Below are 10222 nucleotides of genomic sequence, written 5' to 3'. Positions count from 1 at the left end.
GGAGTTTGCTTTAATGTACAACCTCTCTGAACCTCTTGTCTCAAACAACCTTAATTTATAAAGTGCCAATTCACAACAAATGTTATTTGAAAGAACAGGTGTAGAGCACACTCTTATTTTATAATAATTACAAAGACAAAACATCAAGATTAAATAAGATTTGATCCTACTCTATTTGAACATCCAGTCTAATCTCATCTTAATCCACCATGAGCAGAGCGCTTTGCAACTTACAGTGGCAAGGAAAACTTCCTTTAATAGGCAGAAATAATGATTGAAGTTGTAAATAATAATAGTAGGACAGACATGTAAACATATCATTCCAAAAAGTCGCAATAAGACACACAGTTAAGGTGTTAACGGTCTCTGGTCACAGTCAATAAAAAGTAAATATGAGTCAAAAAGAATAAATATTAAAAACACAATAAATAGCAACGATAAATAAGAGCAAATACAATTTCATGATGTCACGCTCATCATTAAAAGCCAAGTTAAAGAGATGGTTTAAGCAAAGATTTAAAACTCTCAAAGGTCTGATGTTGATATTGAAAGGTAAACTGTTACATAATGTGGGAGTCGCCACCACAAAGGGTTTGAGTCTGGATCTTGAGACATTTAAAAGCATCAGGTATGTTGACCTCAGTGGTCTGGCTGGAGCATGTAGGTGCAAAAACTCAGACAAGTATGAAGGTGCCAGCCCATATAAACTTTTGAAAAACAGTATTAAAGTCTTAAACCTGATCCTGAAGATGATGGTAAGCCAGTGAAGGGAAGCCAAATCTTGCATTATGTTAACAACAGGATACTGATTTGATAATGATTCATTGGATATTGCTGTAAATTAGGTTGTCATTTACAATGTTGGGCCATTTTGCTGCCATTGTTTCCTTACTGCTCAAACTTTAAGTCATTTTTCCTATTAAAATAAAAATAGAACATAAAAAAAGCTTTTCTTTGGAATTGTATTTTACAGTGTGACATGAAATTCACAAACAACCAGAAGCATATTGATTCATTCATAGATTAATTTGTCATTACAGTGCTGCCCGTTTTGAGTGTATTTTAGACACATTACATCACTCTGACCATAGAAACCACAGACCACAGAGGGCGACTCCCACCTGTTTGTGTTGGGTACAGTTCAAAGAATGCGTCACAGCCACTGTTCATTCAAGGATTAAGTTATTAATTTGCTGATTAGTGACTGAGCTCTGTATTAGTCACATGGATTTGTCACAAAAAAACTCAAGGGAAGATGATGGGATGTGTGTGTGTGTGTGTGTGTGTGTGTGTGTGTGTGTGTGTGTGTGGGTGTGGGTGTGTGTGTGTGTGTGTGTGCATGTGTTTGTGTGTGCTGTACAAGGAGCCTGTTGGAACAAAAACAGTTCACCAACAGCTCATAACAACCGGGATTGAAGACAGTGATAGGAATTTTACTACTGTACGATCTTAAAGTGTAACCAGAAACACAGTCTCCTAAGCTCTTAAACTTAAGTGCTGTTTCAGTATTTATTCTGTAGTCTCTTTTTAGCTCTGAGGTCTTTTCAAAAGACTTAAAAAAGTATGAGTTACTGCAAGGAAACCACCAACAGATAGAGCTTTTAAAAGATGACTGAAAAAGCTCTGGTATATTTGTATGCACTCTCTGTTAATGATACGCCCTGACCTGATATTTATTAGCATCCGTTTACCATTTCTCTCTTTTCCCTCCTTTCCCAACAATTTCCTTTAACTTATTTGTTGGTCAACATAATAATAAAAAAAATGTTTTATTTCATGTCACATTTTGTTTTTTAGATGCTACCATACTTTGACCCTGCTATTATTTTGTACTATTTTTATTATTTTTATTATTTTTATTATTTTTATTATTATTCAAATCATTATTAGTTAAATCATTGTTTTAACATTTATTTATCTTATTTATAAAAAATAATTTATCTTGTTAACTCTACCTTATTTTTAACTTTTCTTTCCACTCTTACTTATTTTATTAATTCTAATGTGTTGATTTTCTTTTCTTTTTAAGTATTCTATTTATAATCATGCCTTTTATAATTTTAGCATTGCTGTTGTTTTCTGTCTCTGTTATTCTGTGAAGCACTTTGGGCTGCATGTTTTTATGTATGAAAGGTGCTGTATAAATAAAGTTGAGTTGAGTTGATTTGAGTTGAGTTGAGCTGAGTTGAAATAAATGCTTAAAAACCGTTCGTTACACCTATATGGTGTTAGCAGTCGACACACTCGACTTATATTCAACACAAGATCAGTCTTGGACTAAACAGTGCTTTCTGAGTCTCACTTCAGTTTTGGTGTTGTCTTCGTTGTTGGTTTGTAGATCTTTATTTAATAAACACACACACATGCACTCACGCACGCACGCACACACACACACACACACACACACACACACACACACACACACACACACACACACACGTGATGTTGGTGATTTGATGACAGTGAAATGACACCAAAGTCCACGTGAGTGAAAAACACATAGAGATTTGCTGCCCCGTTTTCTGAGAAAATAAAAAGTGAAAATGGCAGTGTATATGTAAGAAATTAATTCCTCAATAGTTATACTCTTGCATAACATGATATGACGTTTTAAATTGAGACGGGAATGCACCAGAAGTGTTCACCCTGTGTACAGAGACTTTTCTAGTCCTCGATGCAGGTGGCCCAAGTCTAAATGCTACCTGTGGTCCTTTTCCGCATATCAGTCCCCACACTCTCTTCCCTGTTTCCTTCTACATCCACTGTCCTACCCTCTTGATAACAACATAAAGAGCCCCGTAAAAAGAATCTTAAAATACATGGAAGATAACCCAGATGTGAAACTTTAACCAGAGCCAAGGCACAGCAGCTAAGATATTTGGCAATAAGGGCCAAGATGGTCCTTATTCAGACTTTAAGTGTTTTTGTATCCTGTGTCATGTTCAGTGGTTTTTCAGTGTTGGATCTGAGTTAAATTGCTTCTTTTTTGATGATGCATTCCTGGACAGGTTGTATCCTTGCTATTTGTTGTACAGATGCATCAGTAAAATAATCCCAAGTAGAACAAAGTATAACTGGGCCTACACGTCATTTATTGTCTTTGTCTTTAAATATTGCAGGTTCACCAGGAGGAATCAAATCCTGACATCTAACCTAAAGCTGTATTATATAATTTTTACAATTCAGCTGAAAAAATAAGTCTCTTGACATCAAGAACAAGTCAAGACAAAGAATCTAAAGCTGCACCCATTCCTGTCCGTGAACCGCAAGTAAACATTGTTATATAAAGTCAGTCAATGTTTAATGTTGCACAAGTTCTGTTATGTTTCTGTTATGTTCAGTGTTACTGAATAAACACAAACCCATCCTTTAAGCGTCATTTCCAAAAGAATTTTAGCATTAAGGATGCAGAACTGTCAAACATAGATACAGATAATGTCACTCTACTGTAAACACATCAGTCAAGCTTTGCATAAAAACACACACTGTCAATCAGAGAGGGTACCTATCAGTGGGATGTATCCTGATCCTAGCAGATATTATAACCTGTCATTACTGAGAACACACAGCTGTGGTGTAAATGTGTCAGAGTTTAGGGGGAAAAACATGCATATGAGTAGGACACTTGGCACAGGTTTGTGGGCTTGTTTGTCACAACTTTATGTCTCATTGAGAAAAGGAGGAAAACACCGTTTCAGTGTGCTGACGTGATGGTAGAAAATCCCCCTTTTCCTGACGACAGCAGTCTTTTTTTTTCAAAAACACCAATGGACAAGTTTTAACATTAATGCCATTTCCTCGTAAATGACTTTTGAATAACTAACATTTTCTTTTTGATGCTAACGGAGGAAATGACAATGATTAACCTTTGTTAAATGATCGAAGAGAAGGATCAGAAAACAGATAGGTAAGGGATTATGTATAGTGAGCAGGTGGCTGTGTGATTTAAAGTCCTGACTTGGTGACCAGGTCAACGATGTGAGGCAGGGGGTCTCGTTTCTCCCAAAGGGTTTCTGATTCACATAACAACCGGCACACTAAACATGGTCCCGATTACTACCCAGACACCAACACAAGCTATAAACAGGTTGGTATTGCTTTAATGAGGATTTTACTGAAAATAAAAATGATTAATTTGCAAAGCTTAAAAAAAATAGTTCCTCTAACTGCACGGTCGGTAACGCTTCCATGGCGATGGTCTCGTATCTGCCTATTACAGGTGGAATTAACATCAAACTGAACATTTCAATTCAGTCAAGTTAAAACACGTAACGTTAGACAAGGCGAGGACTTCTGCAGGAATATTTATGTTGACATTTCTGTCCTCATTTAGTTCTCCTTCTCTGAGCTTTGTAGTCAGCACATCTTTAATCATAAATGAGACAAATGTCACAACTTTGTACATTGTTGCCGCTATATCTACCTCTTATGGTTTAAGTTATTATTATTATTTTTTTATAGGACAGCTGAAGAGAGACAGGAAATGTAGGGAGTAGGGAGTGGGGGAAAGCATGCAGGAAATGGTCGACCGGCCGGGAATCGAACCGGCGTCCCCTGCGACGAGGACTGCAGCCTCAGTACGTGTGGCGCTTAGACCGCTTGTAGTTATCTACAAATTAGAGATACTCTCAAAGTCTTTGCTGCCATTGTCGGGACAGGATGCAGAACAAGAGCCCATATTTTATTTAGTCTAATGGTAATGGAAGCCAACATTTTTGCCACAGTGTCAACAGGCTGAAGTGAAATGAGCCGGACTGCTCTCCACATATTAATTTCATATGATATGTGGGATCAGGTTGCCCCTGGTGTTGCCTTTCCTATTATGAATCAATTACTGCTGTTATGGGGTTTTGAACTAAATAACTTTTGTACGATCTTACTTCTTTAAGATTTACAGCCAACACTTGATAAATAAATATCAAGCCAAATATCCTGGTTCATTATGGAGTCTTGAAAAATATCAAGTATCAAAGACTTCTTCTTTAAACAACATTCAGATTTTAATATGATGTATCATCTTTAGCAGGCCAATGTAATGGTGTTTTCACTGAAAACATGTCACTGTTACTTTCTGTTACACTTGAAAGTGACAGTTACAAGGACAAACCTGCTTAACAGGCAAGAACCTAGATCAGAACCAGACATATTGAACAGCCATCTGCTGGTATTAGCACAAACAGACTGATGTATTATTTAGCAGCAATGATCCAGAAGACACCAAGGCTCAATAATTTAATGGTACGTGAGGATTTAAATGTGGTGGCCCTGCTGCCTCACAGCTAGGAGCTTCCTGGCTAGGGCCGCACTATGTGGCGTTTGCATGTTATCCCTGTGCATACATGGGTTTGTTCCCAGTACTCTGGCTTCCCCCCACAGTCCAAAGACATGCTGTTCAGGTTAACTGGTCACTCTAATTTGTGTGAATGCGATGTCTGGTTGTCTACATGAACCCTGTGATAGGCTGGCGACATGTCCAAGGTGTACCCCGCCTCATGCCCAAGACAGATGAGATAGGCTTCAGCCTCCCTGCAACCCCGATCAGGATAAGGACAATAGACAGATGGATGGAGATTTAAAGTTAGTGACATGCAGAAGCATGATATGTAATAATGTAACTTAGAGGTAACGAATGGTAACGATTTCCTACATCGTTTTGAGACAGGATGTTTCTAACTAGTTCACTGTTCTCGATTGTAAGTATAGACCCCTCACATCATCCTAGACCGGGTTCCGTCAGAGTCAACCAAGACCAAAACACAGCAAAGGGAATTAGCCATTCAAGTCTCTGCTTCCTGGAACAAGTCTGAATTCTCCTCTTTGTGTTTACAATCATATTGGTAACTGCAGCTTTATAATTAAACTTTAACTTTAACTTAAAAAATCTCAGCTCAGGTATTGAAAAACAACACCATTACATATATGCAAGGTTTCATAAGAAACAAGAAGTCCAGTTTAACCTCCAGTGCTCCCTTCAGGAGCTTAGGGTAGGTAAAGTGAGTCAGAGGTGTCAGGCTGTGTGTAATGAAGTAGTAATGAGTGCCATTAGCAGGTTTTCTCAGTGCTCCCACTTCCTTTGACTCAGAGTCTGATCATTTATTGTAGTTTGTGAAGACTGTGTTCAGGCCTACAGTGTTTTTGGTCCAGGTCCAGGCTCAGGAGCATGTCCTAGCTGTAAAACAGATCTAATCTGGGAGACGCCTCTTCAGTACAGGACTGAGTCATGCTGGAAAGCCCAAGCTACTGAATGGGCTGTTAGCTGACAGAGAGCACCTACGGGAAAGCAGCTGCTCCTGACGCCACCGCTGACACTGTTGGCAAAGTTTTTACCACTGGTATAGTTTTTTATATTGTAATGTAACTGCACAGTTACAGTAGAACGGGTATGCAGTTATTCATTGTATTCTAACTGTGATGTCTATGTGCATGAACGATCTTTACTTCCTTTTATCAAACTACACTTTAGCTTCCAGCTTTAGCTAGCTCAACCTTCATATCCTGACACAAACACATTAAGTGAATGGAAAGGTATTGAACATTTTCTGGGTGGCCTGCATGCAGTGATGTATTCAAGTTTATTCTCAAGGGTATACTTTGATTTTCCCTCTCCAGCTTTGTACACACACATCCTGAGGGAACCCCCCATGGGCACCACCACCATCATTATCATTCTGAAAGACTGGTTACCAAATTGTGTTTCATGCATATAAAAAGCATGGAAAGCAAACATAAAGAGACAAATGTTCCACTCTTTCCATAGCTTTAATTCTGTGACAACTATCAACATCCAAAATATCACACTGCTATTTAATTATGTAAATGTTTGAAATTAACACACATACACACACACACACACACACACACACACACACACACACACACACACACAGTAACAGCTGTATCTCCTCCCTTCTCCTGCATTCAGTTAGCCAGTTATACACATGATTAATATACTGCTGTTAATGTAAAACACAAAACTTGTATGCAACTCTTACTCACCAAGTATGACAATATCATCAGTATCACTTTCAGCTAAAGTTACGATTTAGATTCTTCTTCATCAAAATGATCTGACTCGCTTTAGTGTCTGTAATTTAAGTTAATGTTTTTATTGTCATCTGCAGCATCTGCAACATCACCATAAGAGACAGTAGCTTCACGCTTCTGAAAACACTGAAAGTGTGCAGTGTGACTTTCAGATCTCCTTTAGTGATTCTACATATAAATGTTAGCTGATTTTAAACTTTCAATGCTACATAGATACTGTCAAGCCAGACAAATGACCACCAAGCAACTGTGTTGTTGCCTTGGACAGTTTTCCACTTAACCTCAATCTATCGTAATTATGCCTAGAGATGTTGCTGGCATTTCTTGATCATGTTAAAATGGTTTCCTCTTCACATGGTACAGATTTAACCTACATCTGTGGATGCAGAAACACAAGAAAAGAGGAATTTTTGAAGTGGTTTTGAGTTAATGCAGTGATTTCCACTACAGGGTGTCTGTTTTTTATGCAGTGGCACCTGAAAGCCTGAGGACCACAGTATTGGTTTATGTGCCTATTCTGAAATTCCTGAATTGTTTGCTCTAGCAGTCAATCATCTAGTGGTGACCTCTTCTCTTTTTTACTTCTGAGAGACTCAGCCTCTTTGGAATGCATGTTTTGAAACATGTTGTTGAGATCAAATCTAAAATGACCATATTTTATTCTTAAAACAATAAAATATTTCATTTTTAACAATTGAGACCACCCCAACCTGTGGCACTGAGCAAGAGAAAGAGTCCTGCAAATATAATCAATTAATGCTGTGCAGACATGCAGGCCTGTGGAGCTGTCTAGGTATTTCAGTGTATGCTTTATTTTAAGTTACATTACAATGTGAACGTTTATAAAATGTTGCTTGAGTGATTGTGCACGTCACCTTCTTGTTAACCACCATCACTGCAGTCTGGCCTTCTTACTGTTTTTCTCACACAGAAGTACATCCTCATGTTTCCTCTTTCTGTTTCAACGTCAGTGAAGAAGTGTCTTACAGCTGCTGCTCCTGACTTCTCTTCGGCAAAACTTCACAACTGACAGCATTCAGGTCTGACTTAACCTCTGTAGAAATGTTACATTTAGTTTGAGTGAAAGTGAAAAAACAAACAGGTGCTTCAAATCACTGACAGCTACATGATAACTAAATGAATATAGACATCTAAATGAAATCTGCATTTATTTGCTCCCACACCCAGCTCATAAAAGAGACTGTGTTTAATTGGAATAACAATAAACCACATAAACATAAAACCTGGACTTGAACCTGGACTGGACCTGAACAGTCAAGGTGTGAAAAGGGGAAATGACAAAGCTTACATTTAGAGTAAAGACTGTTCAAATGTTCATATATTTTTTGTATTGTTATTAGAGCCCAACATTAAGACACACACAGACTTGTTGTTTGCACAGATCCTTCACCTCAGAGTTCTTTCATCATAATGAACAACTGTCAGTACATCACGAGCAAGCTTTTACTAAACTATCTCTTTAAAACAATGTTATCACTGCAGGGTACTCTCATGTTAGTCTGTGTCATCAATCATTGGTAATATGTTCTCACACGTCAAACCACATCAGTCTGTGACTGTAATGGATTAATTTTCTCAACATCATGATTTTTTTATTAGATACTTTTCTTGTTACACAGGATAATTATCAAGAAATAAAGAAAGGATGCAGAACAATAAATCATCTGTATTTTGTCACGTTGCAGGCACCAAAGACAGTAAAGATAAAGACTGTTATTACTGAACGTCTGTGAGCTGGAAAACAGCATACCAATCTCACTTTTTAACCCTTTAATTATTTGTCATCATAAAACAACACATATGTATACAAGTATGTTTTTGAAACACTTTAGTTGATTCATAGTAATGTTAATCTATGTAAATGTGTCAGGCTTCTGTTCTTTTGGCAATAACGGTAAAGTCAACAATATACTTCGCTGAGTGAGTCACAACAATATGGATTGGTTAATGTATTCTAATAAAAACAACTGTGTTTGCAGTTTCTATGGTGGTATGAACTTGGCTTTGACTCATTAGTGCCTATCTCTCAGTGTTAAAACATCGACCAGGGAGAGGGGTGTAAGCTGTTCGCTTGGATCTCTGCAGAATAAGAAATACAAAAGAAGACTTTCATGTTGGCACTAAGAAAACAGCACAAAACCAAAAAGTGAGTAAAAGTAATAAAATGAAAGCAAGGTCAATCTGTAGGATTAAAACGATACCTGCATTTACATTTTTATCTCACACAATGCTCCCAAATGCTGCAAAACCAAGTTTTTCAATAACGCTACAGGAGGATTAAGCTGTTTGTGCTCAGTCTTATCTTTAAACACAGCTCTATGGAAATAGCCTTGATACATTACAGTGACACACATTAGTTAATTTTCAAATCATGACATATGTCTGTTATGAGTTGGAAACATAGACTGTATAAAATATGGCATAGGAATCGTGACGTCACCCATCTGTTTCTGAAGAGCTGTTTTGAGGCCAATCGTCGGCAGCAGCCATATTGCTTCTGTCGAGACAGTGTGACGTAAAGAGGAGGGGTTTGAGCCTCCTAGCAAACAACTGCAGTGTTCCTGCAGGCAGCTGTGCCTCTCATTGGAAGACTCGTAATCTCAATATCTTCGAAATTTGCCGCGTGACAAAAAAATCCACCCCCCTCACAGTGTGTGCCGATTGAGAAATTACCTATCCAGACTATACTCGTTTTTTGTACCAGGCTGTAAACATGTTTATTTCTGCCGTAAAGATCGTCTTTTTCACATTCATGTGTATGTGACTGCAGGTACTTCCGGAGCCAGCCTCAAGCGGATCCTCGATGAACTGCAGTTTTTAGCACTTCCGCATCCGCAACTCATATTTTTAGACCGTAGGTTGCCGCTTGGTTGGAAATCATACAACACTTTGTTCTGACATTGTGATCTGATTGTTTAAAAGTGCTGCTACAACATCAGTGGGAATTTTAACAATGTGTATCACTACGACTTTTAAATACCTTAATTAACATTTAAGATTGACAACTGGTACCTCTGGATCAGACCGGCCGCTGAAGAGTAATAAATTGAAAGACAAACTAGATAAACACCTGTTTTCTTTGACACTATAGACATACACAGAGCATTATCACTGCAGGGTATTTTTTTATACGTTGCTTGTCCACAGTCCAGATTCA

This window comes from Notolabrus celidotus, chromosome 5, assembly GCF_009762535.1.
Source record: "Notolabrus celidotus isolate fNotCel1 chromosome 5, fNotCel1.pri, whole genome shotgun sequence".
Classification (NCBI taxonomy): domain Eukaryota; kingdom Metazoa; phylum Chordata; class Actinopteri; order Labriformes; family Labridae; genus Notolabrus; species Notolabrus celidotus.
Note: the sequence above shows the minus strand (reverse complement) of the source record.